A 20325-nucleotide genomic window follows, 5' to 3' on the forward strand; every position below is an offset into this window, starting at 1 on the left:
TTGGGAAGTCGCACTCGCTTCTGGTACACGATTTGATAGACTTTTTCCAAGGGTCGACTGACGATGTGGTGAGTGGGTAAACGTACAATTTTGTTAGGTTGGTAGGTGGTCACTTTAAAGTTTCCATCCTCTCCCGATTGCAAGGCTTCTTTCAATACCCCAAAGTTGACCACTCGACTGGTACGATAATTCAGAGTCAGTCCTTTCACTTTGCACGTCGTGTGCACTTCTCCTTGTTTGTCCCGGTATTCGTAGCCGTAATTTTTGGGACCGCCACTGACGAAACTTAGAATCTTGTCGTCGGGATGCTCGTCTGTCCAGGCTCCTAAACGGTCTCCTTCGATGTTAGGGTGATGTTGAATCGGGTGATGGATGTAAATGCAACTGTCCGTGTCAAAGTACAGGACGCGTTCCCCTAACAGTTCTAAAGCTTCGTACAATTTTAAGCGAGCATGGGCTGTCACGTAAGCCGCAATGATGACATTTCCAAAAGGGTCGTCTTGTACAAAGTCCAGATCTTCTTCGTAATTGACCAAGATCAAATTCTCTCGAACGACGTCCACGTGTTTCATGTATTTGGTTTTGTCGTGAATCATCTGGAAGTAGCGGGAAGGTTCTGTCAAATATTCCGTCTTGGGTAAACACGGTCGCTGTGCCATTTTACCCCACAAGCAATTTAACATCACTTTGGCAAACGATCGCCTGCCTTCGTTTTTCTCGATGTGGTCTAAAGTGATGCCTTCTTGTTCATAGTATTTCTCTTTGAATTGTATTTGGCCTTCGGGAGTGTGACACCAGGAAGGATAGCCGCTGGCTTCTTGCTTCAGTTTCAAAAAGGCATCCACGTAGTCTGCGAAAATGCCTTTCTGCGTGGGGTCACCCTTGTGGTATTGTTGTGTCTTGGGAAAGTGACAAATTTCGTACACTTCTAACAGTTGGTATCCCATGTCCAAAGCTTTGAACAATTCTACGCTGACCCAGGTTCCCGTCAAGGCCCGTTCTTCCTGGCAGTGATGACAAGGCTGATCTTGGTTGCACGTTTCGGCACAAGTACGGCACAAGGGAAACATCAGTTTGCCTTGACAATGGTGAGGTAAGACGAGATGGTATAGGTTCGTGGGAGGCAAAACTTTGCACTTGATCAAGCCTTCGTATTGTCGAATGTTGACCAGGTCGATGTGTTCCGTCAGCAATTGCGGGTGCCCTGTAGGAAAGTGACAATATTTGCACACGTAGGGATACAGCGAACACACATCCAAGTATTTGATTTCTTCTCCTTTCTCTTCGTCGGCTTGGTACAGCAAACAGGTGGCATTGGTCCTTCCTCCGTACAAACTATCCCTCGGGTTCAGCGGGTCCATGAACTGGTAACTTTCCACGAGGCGTTTAAACTCGGGATCGGTTTTCATACGGTGATCGTACTCGTGTTCCCACATTTCCACCACTTGGTATCCTTGCTGTTCTAACTTTAGGCGTCGCTGACAAATGTCCTGGTACAAGTCTTCCATGGTTCGTTGCAAAAACTGATTTTTAGTGCCACGGTCAGGGTAACAAACAGGACATCCGTGAAATAAGCAACCGTTAAACTCGTACACGATCTTGGGGTTTTCTAAGTCCCAGCCATCGACCGAATACGTTCCGATGGTCTTTTCGCCCCCTCCGTTGCGGGCATGCTGAATCCACTTGTCGTCCTTGTCGCACAAGTAACGTAACCAGCGTAGGGCTTTGACCGAGTATTGACGTTTGACAAAGTGGGTCGTTTGAGGACTGATGACAGCCACGGTGTTTTCAGGCATGAATCGTTGTCGATACACTAAGGAACACGCTTTGGCAATGGTGCAAGCTTCTTTCAAAGGATCGACCCCTCCGTGTTCCATGAACAGTTCTCGAAATTTTCCACAGCAACGTCGTAAAATGTCCACGTCGGAACGACAATACTTTAGCATTTCTTCCTGAAAGTCGAAAGGGTCCGAGGCGTGAGCCTGGTACCAAGCGTAGAAAGCTTCTCGTTGTTCGGTACGCATGTTGTCGGGGTCGTAATAGTGAGCCTCAGGTAAATGGGGTAGAACGGCGTGTTGATTGGCTTCCGTATTGAAAAAGTGTGGAAAGTACCCTTTAGCCATTTCTGTCATTCCAAACGTTTTAGGCATTCGACTCAAAGGCATGGCCAAATAGCTCATCGAATCTTTAAACTGTACTTGTCCCACTTGCATGAAAATGATTTTGGCTCCGTTCAAAGTCACTTTAGGACGCTCGGTGCCTTGTTCCGTATAGTACCTCAAAAGAAACTGTCCATCGTATCCGGAGAAATTGTGAGCCATCACCGTGGCATGACGATGACAATCTCCGTAAAGTTCGATGTCCTCTTGGCTCCACGTCTTGTCGACGGGGTCTAAGACCCATTGGGCAAAATCGGCTAGCGTGTTCGGTCCCCGAAAGATTTTTTCACGCCCTCCAGGAATCTTGCTACAGTGAGGGCAATGACTGAAGATAGGTTCTTGAATGCACTTCTCGCACGCTCGATGAGCCACGCAGAAATTAGGAATGTGAATGCCGGTCTCTTGCATGCATTCGAAATCGAAAAAGATGAAATTGCCTTTCTTCTTGTGACCATCCTCTTTCTCTGGTGGGGGCTGATATTTTTGCACGTAGCATTGGTGTTCCAAGTCCACGATGTGGTGACAAATGTGACATTTTTTCTTTCCTGAACATACGTGTGCCTTGGTATTATTGGTACGTATGACTTGTTCACACGTAGGGCACAATCTCAGAAGTTGACAAGCACATTTCTTCTGTGAACCTTGCGTTTTCAGATGTTGTTGGTAACAGGTAGGGCTAACAAACGTGCGCAGACAAGTTGAACAAGGCACTGGTTCTTCGCTCAGACAGGGTGAAGAGGCCAAACATCCTGAGCATTTCGATCCACAATGCTTGTGTTGCTCTCGATTATTATAACCATGGTCACATTTCTCACAGTAATAACCGTATCCCAGGAATCCGGTGATAGTGGTAATGGTATCGAAATGGTCATCGTGATAATAGACATGAATGTATTTTCCGTCCTTAAAGTCTTGCCCTCGAAACAACAAAGACCCGCGCACTTCTTGAGGGTGCACTTTCAAGGTGTAACGTGGAGCTAGGGCATCTTGCAATTTTTGCATCTCAGGAATGCCACAGGGTGTGTCTTTGGACAGGCCAGCTTGTCGTAACAGGAGTTCTGCTTCGTTTCGTTGTTTGGCTCGATCGGATCGTTGAATAGTTTTCCAGGCTCTTTTCCATTGTACCGTGTCGTTCTTGTTGGCATAGGTTCGTCCCACCACGATGGCACGGGCTAAACACATCTGGTCATGAGGATTGTGAATTTGGACAAGGCTACGCTTAATGCTGCGAAGGTCGTTCACCAATAACATCTTTTTGCGTCCGGTCCCTTGAGGAGGAGAGACGTGGGTCATGTCCAATGTGGCTTTTCCATCGGTGATGTCAAACTGGTCATTAGATTGTTGCACGTGTTGAATCTTGTCCATGACTTTGGAAGCGGTCAATTCTGCAGGGGTGCTAAACTCGATCCAAACAGGGGATTTCAAACCGTCGTGTTGTACGGAAAGTCTCAAGCGATCGTCTTCTTTGGGTTGACATTGTTGCTTGAGTGCAGTGAGCAAAGAATCCCACACCTCAGTGATGAACACTTCTGCTTTCTCTAACGGCACTTCAGCCTTGAAATCTTTAAACTTCACCGTGTATTTGTAAGCCGTGGTTCTAAATTTTCTAGAGGAGCGCTTTTCCGTCTCTCGAATGGAATAGTATTTTTCAGGGTTGACTAAGGGTGGTGAACTTGTTTTAGAGGGTTCTGATTCTGGTTCACTCATGTCCTCTTCAAAATCACTGGCATGAATTTGTGCCAAGATTTCAGCTCTGGTACGAGGCGATAGATCACGTTTCTGCCTCTTACTTTCTTCTTCTTTCTTCTCAAATGAATTAGATCGTTTCATCTTGAAAGCAAAAAGTCAAATGACTCAAGTTCAAACACCATGAGCTACTTTATAGTCATAGCAGACCAGCGTATATAAAAGGGTGTGTGTCTTGTCCTTTCACTATTCATTTCACTCTCAAGCCGAGCACAACGATGGAAGAGACTAACCAGATGGAACGTTTCGTCAGAGCTTTGCGAGGGGTCATTAGAAAATTCTCTTCAGACCAGCCGACGGACTACTCTCCTTCCTTTCGAGATAAAAGTCAAGATACTTGCTATATCTGTCAGAAGAAAGGGCATTGGTCTTCAGAGTGTCCAGACCGTCAAAAAAGAACAAAAACAGGGACTAAAAAAGACAAAAGTCAAGATACCTGTTATTATTGTCAAGAAAAAGGACATTGGTCTCCAGATTGCCCAAAAAAGAAACAAGAGGAGTCAGAAGAAAAGAGGGATTCTTCAGAAGAAGAGAGGGATTCTTCGGAAGAAGAGAGGGATTCTTCAGAGGAAGAAGAGGAAGAAAGAAGACAATTCTATTTACAAGAGGCAAAGAAACAGGAGAAGAAGAAAAGAAGAAGGGAAGAAAATGAGGAAAAGACGGTGAAGAAATTTAAAAAACAGAGAGACTGAACAAGGAGAAAGAAGAAGTCAATGAACTTTTTATTAAAGTGTTGTGTTGTGAATTGTGAATTGGATTGTAAAAAATGGAGAAAAGAATAAATTAATGATATAAGGTAAGTGTCTTTGAGTTTTGATTTTAAAATAAGAACGTACACTCACGCACTCATACACAGAGACGTACTATAAGGGTAAAATGGGTGGGGTTTATTTTTGAGTTATTGGCAAATTGAAATTGTATTTCTTTTCGAGAAATGTGGGTGGCCCTGAAAAGGGCGTTTTTTCTTTATGGTGTAGGGGTGAGTTTAAGCAATCAACTTTAACTGCCTTATGCCTTTGCCACGGCCAAGGCCTACTTCTGGACTGCGTAATGTTGATGATGATGATAATGATTGGGTTGAAATCACTAAGGGTGGTACGGTAGGCTTAATCACAGGGTTGACTTGTTTAGCTCGGGAAGGTCGTATTCTCTTCGGTCGTAATAAAGAAGTCTGATACATTTGTTTCAGACTTCTTAACTCCGCTAAAATGTCCAACAGTACCGTGACCGTTTGATTTTCACCCTCTTGTTTCTTTGCTGCTACTTCTTCTTGCTGTTGTTGCTGTTGTTTTTTTCTTACCTCTTCTTCTTGCTGCTGTTGCTGTAGGAGAAAAGCTTGTTCCGCTTCCTTTTGTCGTTGTATAAATTTCTCCTATTCTTCTTTCTGCCTCTGTCTAAAATTCTCCACTTGCGGTAATGAAGAAGGTAACGAAGGTTCCGGAACAAATTCTTGCGAAGAGAGAAAATCCACAAAATCCCAATTCACCTCTTCTGAAAGTAAGTCCGGGTTCCCTTGGGCGGTCTCCCCTTCTGGTGCACCCCATTGGATCGTTTTCTGAGTTTCCGTCATGTTGAATCACTGTCGCATAGATTGACTGCACACAAGCGCTAGCGAATCTATATAGACCAACAGACGTCACAGACTGCTCTCTTCGGATTGGATGTGGGCTGACTGAATTTTGTAACGCGTGTTCGGATTGGTGAATGAACTCAATCCGTTTCAATCCTACCTCTGCCTATAAATAAGCGCAGTTCACTGCATTGATTCACCTGTTCTCGGAGCCTCAAGATGTGGACCGACGTTCAATCTTCAACCCTTGTGTCAACAATGATGTTCAGGACGGACATGCTCATGTATGTCCGGTCCAAGTGGACTGTTGTTGATAGGACAGATACTAGTCTATGGATGAGGAGAGTTTATATAGAAAGACAAGGATGTCTCAAGAGGGTACTTGTGTATGGACCGGCAGTTAGAAGGAGTTTAAGAAGAAGAAGAAGATGTGACAGATGCCATCTATGTTAATATTAATATTAACATAAACCCAAAGGCCCTTTTCAGGGCCAGCCATATTTCTCGAAAAGAGATAGCCTTTCCATTGCCTACCCCTTTTTTATTTTTTATTTTTTTTTTTTAAAAAAATCCCATGTTAATTTCCTTTGTCGCTATATGTTCCCACGATTTTTCTCCATGTTCAAATCCCCTTGTCGCTATATGTTCCCACGATTTTTCTCCATGTTCATTTCCCTTGTCGCTATATGTTCCCACGATTTTTCTCCATGTTAAATTTCCATTGTCGCTATATGTTCCCAAGGGGTCCTGTAATGCTAATTCCCATTGTCGCTATATTATCCCCCTTCACTACTAACATGTTCGCCACTGATCAAGCCCAAGCGAGAAACTACAGAACAAATGGCAAATATGATCGGAAATGAAGCACAACCATGTCTAATTGGCAAGACAGCCAAACACGCCAATGATATAAAAAAAGCCAATAAAGCAACTGCGGATACTACTGGATGCTTGCCAGAAGATATTGCGGGAATGCAAGATCGAGGACATCGGAGTTTGTGTGGTCGCACCAGAAGATATAGGGGAAAGCAAGATCGAGGACATCGGAGTTTGTGTGGTCGCAAAAGCCACCCATGTACTCGAAGAAGGCGTTAGATAGGCAGTTTTTAAAAAATCACGACCACTACGTGAGTACAAGTCAAAGATGAAACTAGCAGCTACATTATTTGCTGAAGAAGCTTTTTCCAGTTTTATTTTTTTAAATTCCATGTGTGTTGTTCTTAACACCTGAAAACTGGAGCTAGCTCGGGCTGAAAGTACTAAGGAAGGCAAACGATTCAGAGATAAAACAAAGTGTGGTAAAGGTGGGTATTCAGAGAGTTTACTGGAAAGAATTCTGACGATGGTAAAGAGTGGAATGTTTACATAAGCATGCTTAAATGATCTGTAAAATGAACCAAATTCTCAGGAGACAAGCATATTCGCCTGAAGCCGGACCATAATACAAACTCCAACCCTGCCCACCGTACGAATTCGAACCTGATCCTGGGCCCCCGTATGAACCCGAACTTGAACCTGAATAAAACCTTCACGCAAACGTAAATTTCCACGGGTAGAACCCTCCTTAGTTGAGCAAGCTGTTCTTCAGCGAAGAAAACTGAAAAACGCGCTGGAGACGAAAGCAAAACCCAAACCCAAACACTCGATCAAACCTCTTTCCTCATCTCTAAAAGATATTCCCTCGCATCAAAATTCCCAAGTGAAAACGTGGAAAACGTATGTAGAAACAGGATCCCAGTTCGAACTCCACCAGAATCTACATCTGAAAATCCACTTGAACCGAACCCAAACTCCGACGTTCACCTGACCCCATGTTGGAGAAGAAGTTGCCAGGATGGAAGAACATGGAAATATCCAAACAGAATTGAGACCAAAGAATGCGTCGGTAATATTAAAGTTATCGAAGTCTAAGGTGGCGCAAATGTAAAAGAGTGAAGGAATATTTCCATCGCTCGCGAAGATTCTAGCGCTGTTTGTTGACTGCGTTAGTGCCGTCCGAACCGTATCCAGGATAGCTCTGAAAAGGCGGGCAGGGGACGCATAAAATCAGGAAAAGGCCTTCGATTAGGTGTCAGAACGGAAGTCTTCGGTTGTGGTCTAGAAGTTCGTGGTTGCGCTGTGTCCGTTGACCAATTTTTATTTACCTGTAATCAATATAAAACATTTCAGAGGAGTCTTTATGTGAGATGAACTTGTGTCAATAATTCCTCGCACATAGGAAACCGGAATCATACAAATGGATCTGGAACTCATTGGGTCTCATACGTGGTAACGCTCAACATCTTTCTATTTTGAATTGTACAGGCTTGCATCTCCACACGAATTCGTTGATTATTTCGACAGACGTTATCGTGGTGCCAGTGCTGGACGAATATCGCTATTTATTCAACACTGCCGTCCAAAACCCAATATGTGGACATCTTGTCGTTGAAGCACTACATACAGTCACGGAAAACAAAGCTAGTTCACAAACCTTGCACGCACTTTTTGATTTCGCAGTCACTTGAAAGTTACACTTGAAACATATACGAAATGCCTTCTGATATTTAAGACACGTGAGCCCAGCAACCCGACGATGATTTAACCAGGTTTGTAATCAAAGTCGATCTTAGCGAGTTAGCTAACCGGGTTCTTGTTGGCGTCAATCCAAACGAGCTTGAGATTTTGTTTTAAAGGAGACCAGAAACCACTGGAAACACAGAATAATAATAAAAGCACTATAGAAGAAAACCTGATTCTGAAGTATCATCTGCGACCGTAATGCCAATATTTAAATATTGGCATATCTTCTAGGAGCTGAATTTCCGTGACCTCGTATGCAAAATTTCCGCTCCTATTCAGTTACTTTCGGGATGTGACGTCATAGTAGCGACTCCAGCATCCCAACTGGGAGTTGCCAGAGTAAAAGACAGTGCCGTTTTGCGTTGCTTACGAGTGTAACAGCACATTAAGAAAAGCATGTGGACAACTTTTTTCTTCTTTCTCCAAAGATAAAAGCATAAAGAAAGTATGGATACATTAATACAAGCGAGTCGATTTCAAAGCAACACCATACAGCACTCTGTGATCATTACATTTCTCAAAGGAATGTTACGAGAATGATCCTGAAAAACGACAGCTCTAGGATACGCAAATGCTAGACCTAGACTAAAAGTTGTCGCTGTTCCAGATATAACGTTGGATATTTTAAATCCTGGGAAAAGTGTTAAACGTGTGAGTTCGAAAATAGGCAGAAAGCCGAGTAAGTGACCACAAAATGCAACAATCAATTCACAGATCTTTCATCTACACCAGCAGTGCTAAAAATGTGATAGCCCGACACCAGGGGGCCCTCTAATTTAGTTCGGGCCATCCTGTATTCAAAGTTAGGTGCCAGTCTGGTTTGTCGGAAAAAAATTGTTTGCTTGAAGAAACTTTGATCGCGCTGATGAAATGAGTAAATGTATTTTCAAGATGTTGACATACATACCTTAACAAGGCACAATCGAAATCAAATCACTTCTGTCCTAGGTGAAATTGAGATCTGATTTTAATCAAATGGAAGCTATGCTAAAAATAAGATTCTAAACCCCTGACACGGTCATGTTTCGAGAAAACACAATTTTCAGTAATCTTAAACAAAAATTAAAAATTATAAAAACTTTCAGTCTATGCCTGTTACACGTAGTATGTATAAACGGTAATCAGTAATGATTGGAACTGATATAAAATTATCCCTTGGGATGTTTAAATAACAGCGACTAAAAGAAAAGAGGTCAGGTATAAATTCAAAGTTTCAGTTTAACTGGCTGACAATATAAATTGGGGGAAGGCTACTATTGACCCCACCCCTTGCCCCAATGTGCGAGCGCCCATGGGACACACCATTTCTCCCTGTGAGATGCCTTATTATCCCCCAGGACAAGCCACTTTTTTCATATTCTGGTCAGCTGTGGCTAAACTGCATAATAGCTAAAGGTTAGATCTGAGTACACAAGCGTAAGGCCAGTGTGCCTAATTAACAGTTAACCCTTATCAATTCATTTATCTTGTGAAAAGGACTGCCCTTCGGACATACTTCAAAGAAACCATGTTCTACAATATGAATATGTAAACATCAGCAATTGATTGGCAAATAAACGATTCCCTATTTTGTTGTAACATACGATTCCTAGGACTTTATTTTAACAGTTAAAATCTGTTTTTCCCACATTTAAATCCCACCTTATTTCCTTATGTTTAAGTCTTACGGCCTGTAACACTGTTTACTGAATAAAATATCTATTTTCTGAATTAGTTCTTTTGGGGCAAATATACTGCGTGGCATATTTTCTTTTATTTCTTCTTTTCATTTATTCATGGTAATTAAACTTTACATATACGGTAGAGAAATGTCCGGCGTTAACTGGCCAATTTCTCTGGCGGAAATGGAGATTGAAATTGTTTGCAGAGAAAATCAGGCAACATTCACAGTGATCATTCATGGGATTTAAGCTAATTGATGACAATTTTTTTTTTGGATGTTTTTTTTAATACAGTTATGTTGTAGTGATTTAAAATGTCTGAAATTTACGTGAATAATGTTTAATCTTAACATTTTATTTACTGAAGAAAAAAAATGTCGTGTGATATTTATTATTTCATCACTACAAAATTAACAAGTGATAAAAATAGAATATGGCATCTGTGGATTGTATACGTTTTATCTCTTTATGTATGATATGGTTTTTTTCTTCTTCTGAGAAATGAAAATTGGCAGACATAATGTAATAATAGGCAGTTCTCTGCGAAAACTCTGGAGTTAGTACGAGATCGGTAGGCACGCTTGGAAATACCCCCCAAATCGTGAGGTTTTCCCGGCTTGAGAGTTGACAGGTATGAACTGTCCGGGCTTGTGGAATTTCAGTCAGGGCTAGTGAGTTTATTTAGGTCACCAGCCCTGGGCCTAACCAGCGGCGTCGCTTGGGTTGGTGTCGCCCATCCAGACTTCAACCATGGATTTCTTCTTCTTAAAATAACTCCAAATTTTGCTCCGACCAGCTCTGAATCTCATTCAAATAAGCACCAGACGCTCTGCAGACTGCAGGGTGGGACCCTGACCCTGCTAGTCATGTATTTAACTATGATTGGTTATCCGCTTATGAAATCCGACTAGACCGAGCAGTGTGTGCTCTGTAAAATTTGCAATTTTTCATTTTGGTGTCACCCCTCTGAGATGGTGTCACCCCGCCCGCACCAACCTAGCGACGCCACTGGGCTTAACAAATTTCCTTCACTGACCAGTACAGTACATAAACTATTTATACCAGACATGTATATACTATCAGATTTGTCAATACGCTAACTGTTGCCTGCATGTAAAATACACTGTGATTGAATTAAAAGACGGAACCTTCTTAATGTTTAAATTAATTACTTATGATTTTGCTTTGCAGATTTATTTGTGGATTTTTGTGTGAAAAACTAATGCTTAAGTCACAACCGATGAAAACCGTTCTCAATGCCTTTTATACCTCCAAGGTAATGGATACTGTTTCACACACAAGTCGGTCCCCGTTCTAGTCTCTTCGCCCAGAATTCAGTATTATCTCTCAGCGTTTCAGTGTTGGTTGTATATTTTCAAGATATCATGCATTTGATGGGGTGTGTGTGTGTAGGGGGTAGGTAATGAATATGTCATTCACATACAGATATGATTGAACCTCATCCTTCTTAAATGAATTTATTGCATTGTGGTAAATTTTTAATTTTTACATTGGGCACCATTACTTAATCCTTATCGCATTTTTGCACAGCACACAATGTATAAGTATTTATAAAAAAATACATTGCTTTTTTTAAATTCCAAAATATGAAACATGAGCGCCTTCTTACTCAGTGGCGTCGCTAGGGTTGGTGTCACCCTGTGCGGTAAACTCACGGTGTCACCCCTCCATACTTCCACCATGGATTTCTTCTTCTTAAAATAAGTCCACAGTATAAAAATGACAAGAACAAAAACAAATTAATTGAAGGTCAGAAGGTAAAAGTATTTAAGAACTGTAACCACGTTAAGTTATAGTTATTTTATATGTGTGCTCTGTAAAATTTGCAATTTTTTATTTTGGTGTCACCCCTCTGAGATGGTGTCACCTGGTGCAGTCCGCACCCCCCTAGCGACGCCACTGTTCTTACTGTTGTACTTTTCTGCTGTCAGGTCTTAAACACATTGTTAACACACAATTCAATAGATATAGTTATGAGCATAACTCGGAAGCATATTCAACTTTTGAATTAGCAACCCAGATCTGGTCTCTTCCTGTTTGTCTCGCTCACCATGTATTTGTTTGTACTTGAGGACTGGCTAGTGTTGTGTCACGGGACCACGTGATCTGTCGTCTCATCAAAGCTCGGCAATTTACGGAATCATGGTATCTTCCAGGCAATATAATCACTACTCGCCTACGATATTTAATTTATAAACATCACAGTCCAATTCAAATTTGTTGAGAATTACATACATAAAAAGAAATCTTTTGTTTCTGGTCTTCTTTAATGTCGAATTGGAAAGCTGCAAACTGCCAACAAGGACATCAACAACATTGTTTTGAAACCGCGAGGAATCATCATGATAAACCTGGTCGAAATCAATGGGAACCAAGGAATCAAAGATTGGCACACTGCAGGCAGTCATGTAAAGTCCTTACCTCGTGTGGTTGTTAATAACAAGACCCTGGAAGTGTACACAGTAATTTCATAGTCAAAGCGCCAGTCTGCGTAATGTGGGAACGACATGCTGACAGCACTCTCTGTGGCTGCAATGGTCACGTGGACGATGATGTTTACTGCAAGCTCCCGCTGATAGTTTGTCCAAGGAATAATAGAAAAAATACCTGGCGCCAGCTATCGTGTGGGTGGTACAACATAGGGACCGGTGTTACTGAAAATTGCATTTAGTGACGCTGAAATAAGAGTTGGTGAACCCTATCAGGCACCACTATACCCAACCAGTCATGTAGCAAGTCTCCGATGGGGTATGTATTTAGCCAGAAAACAACTAGAATGCTCCACAATTCTAGCTACTTAAAAATGGCTTCGAGAATGTGGTGGGAGACTGCGCAAAGTTCATTCCAAATAATAACCCGTGGAATGTATTTCCAACCCAGACATTCTCGCGTCCGTTCTTGTTGGCTGTTGTAGCGTGATAATCTATGGTAGGTTTGTGCGCGGATATCGCCACCATACTGATACCCCATCTCTTTTACGAGTGGGTCGGAGTAAAAACAAGCGACTTACAACTTTGAAAAACGGCCCTTACGCGTGTCGTCCTGCTATTGCCTCCTTCTGTTTTCACAACAAGGAGAATGAGTTGCCAGTAGATCTTCGTCCCTTTGAGCCGATGCATCTGGAACTTATGGCTTGAGCATGTAGGATGCGAGTTAATGGGAGCCAGAAGCCTTTCATTTTTAACAAGCCACTGCTCACCAAAGCAGACTGTTATATTGGTCTACTTGCAAGCAGAGTATAACATGTTCTTGCACAAAAGGGTGTCACATTCACAATTCCCAATGGACGGCCTGTCACAACCAACAGGTACGCACTAGAAAGAAAGCCCAGCTCATCCTGGTCTATAACCAGCGTGCGTGTCATGAACTTGCATAAGCGGCGGTGAAAGAGGGATCTATATACATTTTTTGCTCACTTACACATGTCACAGGTTATGTCTTGCTCTGCTTTGTGGTTTCAGCAATGCATATTGATACTACACTGCCACATATTTCAAAATATGACTAAGGTCTAAATACATGTATACATTATATGTACAAAATTTGTTTGTGTTTGTGTGTGTGTGTAACAGACAATCCACATTGAAGTGTAACTCATAAATTAATGAAAATTTTATAGTGCAAGTTTATGCCAATGAATCTTTATTGCAGTTCTAAATGCCATGAAATATACAATTTAATATCGTGAGCTATTCAAGATTCATGGCTACTGCCACAAAATTTCTTTTTTGTATGAACATTTTCTGTGTAAAGCAGTGGATGGGTTATTTCCATCAAAGACAATAAAGAATTATTTCAACCTACATGCAGAATAGTATGTTTAGTTTGTGCAAGATCCCAAATTTTAAGTCTGGATAATTTGTAGTGTCATGTTACCCTTTCTGAAAAACGATAATGTCAAATACTGGAACATACTCTCAAGACCAAAATTCAAAGAAAGCACTTAAAAATTTCGGTTTTCTTTTCTTTTTTTATCTTCCTGACTGCACCTGAAATGTGATGCAATTGGTTATGTCCCTCAGTTATGATTATTTTGATTGGTATTTATTTTATGTTTGAGACTTGAGATATTGTTTCCACCCATGCATTTAAACTTTTACATAAATTTATTGGACTTGATAAAACATTAATAGCTGGTAAATATAAGAGAACATTATTGCAACTTGTTCTTCTGCTGGTCTTTCTCTGAAACAATTTCATTGGTGAGGAAACAAACCATAAGTTCCAAAGTTTTTTCAGTTCGAAAGTAGGTTTATTGGGGCTCATTTAGATCTTTAGTATTGTGCACCGATGATTAGAAAATTAACATATCCTTATTACAAACAATTGTCTCTCAAAGCTTTCACTTTAGCCTGGTGTAAAGACTACTGACTAGTGTAGTGTTTACAATGACAGAAATATGTGCCGTTGGCTTGCTTTACTTCATGCATTACCTTAGGCAATTTCTGATCCGCTGGCCAACCTCACAACTTGGATCTCATTTACCTGGCCAAGTTTTAAGTTTGTTTTACGGGTTTCACATAACGTTTGACATCTGTTTCGGTTTTTGTGAGTGGAGGCATATCGATTTACTGAATAATTTTCATTTAAATAATGGAAAAATTTAGGAACAGTAAAAACTGTGTTGGTTTCAAGAGGATTTTTATTTAGTTCTGTTTCAGTCTCAAGCGGTTTCACTGCACTTTTGTTATGATTTAAACAGCACTTTGACAAATTGGTTACACCATGCAAAGTGCATACCCTTGAACATAGACTGCCAACATAAGCTAGCCTGGGTGGGTACTGAATCTGTGACCTGGGATAATGAGTCTGATGCTGTTCCAACTTAGCTACCATGGCACTCTTCAATGTATAATTATTAACCCTCATCGTGATGAAAAATTACACATGGCTTGTGCTAACCATGTAAAGATATGTATTATGATCAAAGGAAGGAATTATTATGCAAATTTACTTAAAGTTCTTTGATTTCAAACTTATTTATATTTTCTTGCTCAGCCAAGTCTTAGATTTTAAACACACCAGTTATTAAAATGATTTTTGTTTTATATTTTGTCAAATTCAGTCATTTTGAATTGTACAGCTTCAAAATATGTTTCTCTGTATATTTTCAAAATAAAATGCAATAAATATGTGGTCCAAAAAAGTGCTAGTCATGTCAAACAAATGATTGAAAACTTCTAATTTCAGGAGAAGACAACAAAGACACTTTTTCCTGATCTATTATGTCTAGACAGATATTAGGGGTAAATATAAGTTGCTATTTGAACTGAATTTGGTTGAGTGATAGCATACAATGACTGGTAATAAGCTCCACTAATCAGATGCAAGATCACTTCATTAATATGCATGGAACTTTCTCATCATCAAAACTGTCTAAGCTCTTTGATTATATGTGGCTAAGCTTATATTTTTGTGGTCACAAGCTCCATCAGATGCACTATTACCTTGTGATTATGTCCGGTCTTTAGGCATCAACAAACTCATTCAGAACTTGATAATATAATCCCATATTTCAATTCAGATAAAAATCAGATCAGAAATGAGACTTTTTAGAGGGGTCAGGAAACAAACTCCACCAATCAGATGAAAGATCACCTAATCAATATGTGTGACTCTCTCATTATCAAACTTGCTCACTATTTTAATGATGTAAACAAATATTCCAAGCTTGATAAAAACTGGACAAGAAATGCTTTTCAGAAAGGCAACAAGTTCAGTCATTCAGCTGTAAAATCACATAATCCATCAATCTCACTCATTCTCCAAGTAAAAATCTTGATGATAAGCATATATTCCAAGCTGGATCAAAATCAGATTGGACAAACAAGGCATCAAGAGTGGTAAAAAATTCAGCCAATCATATGCAAGATCACCTCATTAGTATGCATTAATCTTGATCATTATTGAAATGAGGATCTTAATGATTGACTGAGGACTGGCATCAATTGTATAAATTTAAAAGGTTTTCATGCCAGGACGCTTTCTGTCAAATATATTGTGTTCAACAGTTTTAGAAAAGTCATTTCAATGTTTATCTAATTGTAATAATAGTGGCTATATTTGATTGTAGATTAGTATTAGTTGTATTAATTAAAAAGGTCTTCATGCCAGAAAGCTTCTGTCATACATGATCAAGTTTTGATGAGCAGTATTGGAGAACTTGTTTCAAGGCCTAATTTTATTGGAACCTCAACACTGTTACTAACATGAAAGCCCTCTATACCTGGATGCTTTCTGCTAAATCTGGTTAAATATTATTCAGTGGTTTTGAAAAGGAAGTTGAGCAAAGATATATCTATTTTTAGTAACTGTCTTTTCTGTTTGGTCCAAAATTCTGTTGAGTAGGTTTTCAAAAGCTGTTTAGAAGGGTTTTTAGTTTTGTTTTTGTTTTTAGTAAGAACAGCCATACTGGATGGCAAACACCACCATTTTTACAAACTTTAGATGTCCTGATGCCAAAATGCTTTGTCAAATCTGATCAATTTCTGTTCAGCAGTTTTTGAGAAGATTACACTTAAAGAGGTTTTACTAGTTTTAGTGGCCATATTTGATACCAGATCAGCAAAGTCTGTACAAATTTGAAAGCACTTCATGTCAGGTTGCTGTCCCAGATTTGGTCAAAACTGATGAAGTGACCTCTAGAAGATATTAAAGCTAGCAATTAATTACAAGACATATGCAGGGCCATATGACAAGCTGAACTGGTCTTATGGTTAGGTCAGCTAAAATTCTAAACTGCATATGTCACCATTCAAATCCTCTCCAAGGTACCATGTAGTGTTGCTTACTGGACAGCATGATGAGGATGGGAACACTTTCAAGCATAGCATTTCTTTTTTAAATTGTACAAATGAAGCAGCCAGCAAATTTCCCTTTGGTTCCTTAGCAACATGAAAATGTTGGTATTGTTTTCATTGAACTTGTTGAACACAATCTCCAGCTGATACTTTAAAAGTCTGACAATAGCAACAATTACAATATTGAGCTCAAATTCAAGTCTAATAAGAGAAACAATCACAATCTCCATCTCAAGCTTCAAATCCATCTCAAGCTTCAAATCCAACAACAGCAGAAGCTTCAAGTCAGACAATAGTAACAACCAATCGATCTGAATAAAGTTAAGAATCAATACACTTTAAAATGTTTACAACTTAGGTCTCCCTATTAAACTGCAATTTCAATAACAATGATAAAATGTACTCCAATTATATCTAATTTTCGTAATTTATGCTTTAACTTCAGTTCTGTGCTCAAAAAAGTAATGATAATTATGTCACACTGATCCATAGATGTATTCTTCATACCTACTGCAAATACAACTTTACTTCTTATTCTTCCATTAAAAACCTTCGTGGATTTTGATTCCTGTATCACGACTGCAGATTCTTACCTTCTTTGCTTCTAATGAGCCAGAGTGCAGCAGATACATATATCTGCCCTTTCTTTGGGTTGTGTATACACTACAAATTGAGGTCCAAAAAGTTGGATCACATTCATAGCAGGGTTGTGTTAATGCGGGGTTTAACAGTATTTTACTTTTTTTCAGAGAGAACAACTCACTGGCATATACACGTGTATTCATGTCTAATGTATATGATGAATAGGGTATCAACAACGTTTACTATTGTGCTGTCGTGGCATGCTGTTCATCCCCAATGCATGTAAGTCCATTGAAAAATTGCAAACAGATTTACAATATTCAATAATTTTGTCCCAAATCATTGTGTCTGAATTCAAGGTCTAATATATAGCATGAACAGAGTATTAACATTGTTTACTTGCCGTCTGATATTGTACCATTGGGGCTTGCAACTAATCTATAATACATGTAATTCCATTGCAAAACTTGAATACATATTTAAACTATTCAATAATTTTGTCACAGATCATTATGTGTCTGAATTCAATGGGAAAAATGAACAGCAAAATTAAAGTTATAAAGACGAAGCATGTGTACAGTTTATAACATTCCAGTGTCCATGAACTAGGTCTGTACAAATTTCATACTGCTAAAATTTTCTCATATGCACTTCTGTGTAAATTTATCTATTGTAAATTTCCAATAATTAACGCTTGTATGCCTGTTCATTTGAATGACTACAACAAGAATAATTACCAATCAACACATGCTTTCAGCATGCATATAACTTTTACTTAAGATTTTGGGAATATCGAAAAGAATGTGTGAAAACTACTATACTAATCATTGTGCAAAGTGCTTGTGAACTTGCTTTTCCATAACGGTAAAGTATTTTTATAAAAAAATAGGAAATTAATAATGAGTTCATAAGCAAACACCATACACATGTAAAACCCAAGAACGAAGTGCAGTAGGCCTGCAATGGTCACGAGTCACTTTTATAAATTTTTTAAGCTGAACGCATGTACATTTTCATACCCTTTCAATTTCCAGATAATAAAGCAGACATTGTTTACTGGTCAACTGAATACGTCTAATAACACCACCAAGACCAGCAAACATGTTGGCGGCTTTCGTTTTTTGATGTTTATTAAATTGAGATAATCTTTTATCAACCACCGCATTGTCTGATGCTTGGTTGTGTATGCAGTTAAAGAAGAAACACATGTTGGCTATTGTTTGAGCAATGATTGTATACAGAATTAATTGAAGACAATCACAAAGACGACATACTTGCTTTACTCATGGATCAGTAAGTAACATTTCCGATGATGTTTATTTTGGAATAACACTTCAAGAACCTAGTGAAATTGTTAAATTTCTGAAGCTACGCCATGATTGTATTCAAATTCATTCATGAACTCTTTCCCAAAATGATAACAAATGTTTTATACACTATTTCTTGTGCTTAAAAATAATATATATTTTTTTCCCATTACGAGAAAAATAAATGTACATGTATATAAAATTTCAGGAACCAAGCCATGATCGTATTATATTCAAATTCATATGCGATCTCTTCCCCAAAATGATAATAACATTTTTTTATACACTATTTCACGTACTTTGGAGAAGAAGAAAAAAAAATTCATGTGAGAATGAATATACGAAATTTCAGGAGCCACGCCACGACCGCATTATATCCAAATTTGTGTTTTCGTAAGGCGCATTATGGCGGGGTCATATAGGACTACAACTATATTAAATGTGTGCTCACTAATACATCCATATTCAAGTGTATGTACTTCTACAACCACATCCAAGATTTATATACTTCTGCAACCATATTCAAGGGGTATACACTATTACAATCATAATTAAGGGGTATACACAACTACAACCATATTCAGTGTGTATATTCTACAACCATATTCAAGGTGTATACACTATTACAATCATAATTAAGGGGTATACACAACTACAACCATATTCAGTGTGTATATTCTACAACCATATTCAAGGTGTATACACTATTACAATCATAATTAAGGGGTATACACAACTACAACCATATTCAGTGTGTATATTCTACAACCATATTCAAGGTGTATACACTATTACAATCATAATTAAGGGGTATACACAACTACAACCATATTCAGTGTGTATATTCTACAACCATATTCAAGGTGTATACACTATTACAATCATAATTAAGGGGTATACACAACTACAACCATATTCAGTGTGTATATTCTACAACCATATTCAACGTGTATACACAACTACAACCATATCCAATCTGTATACACTACTATAACCATATATAATGTGTATTCACTACTACAACCATATTTAATGTTTATAAACTTCTACAGCTATATCCAATCAACCATATTCAATGTGTATACACTACTACAACCATATCTAATCAACCATATTCAATGTGTATACACTTCTACAACCATATGCAATGTGTATACACTACTACAACCATAATCAATGTGTATATACTACTACAACCATATTCAATGTGTATACACTTCTACAACCATATTCAATGTGTATACACTTCTACAACCATATGCCATGTGTATACAATACTACAACCATATTCAATGTGCATACACTACTACAACCATATCTAATCAACCATATTCAATGTGTATACACTACTACAACCATATCTAATCAACCATATTCAATGTGTATACACTACTACAACCATATCTAATCAACCATATTCAATGTGCATACACTACTACAACCATATCTAATCAACCATATTCAATGTGTATACACTACTACAACCATATTCAATGTGTATATACTATGTGTATATACTACTACAACCATATTCAATGTGTATGCACTTCTACAACAATATTCAATGTGTATACACCACTACAAAAATATTCAATGTGTATGCACTATTACAACCATATTCAATGTGTATACACTACTACAACCATATCCAATCTGTATACACTACTATAACCATATATGTGTATTCACTACTACAACCATATTTAATGTTTATAAACTTCTACAGCTATATCCAATCAACCATATTCAATGTGCATACACTACTACAACCATATCTAATCAACCATATTCAATGTGTATACACTTCTACAACCATATGCCATGTGTATACAATACTACAACCATATTCAATGTGTATATACTACTACAACTATATTCAATGTGTATACACTTCTACAACCATATTCAATGTGTATA

The sequence above is a fragment of the Sinohyriopsis cumingii genome, chromosome 4 (assembly GCF_028554795.1).
Source record: "Sinohyriopsis cumingii isolate HCF-2022 chromosome 4, ASM2855479v2, whole genome shotgun sequence".
NCBI lineage: Eukaryota > Metazoa > Mollusca > Bivalvia > Unionida > Unionidae > Sinohyriopsis > Sinohyriopsis cumingii.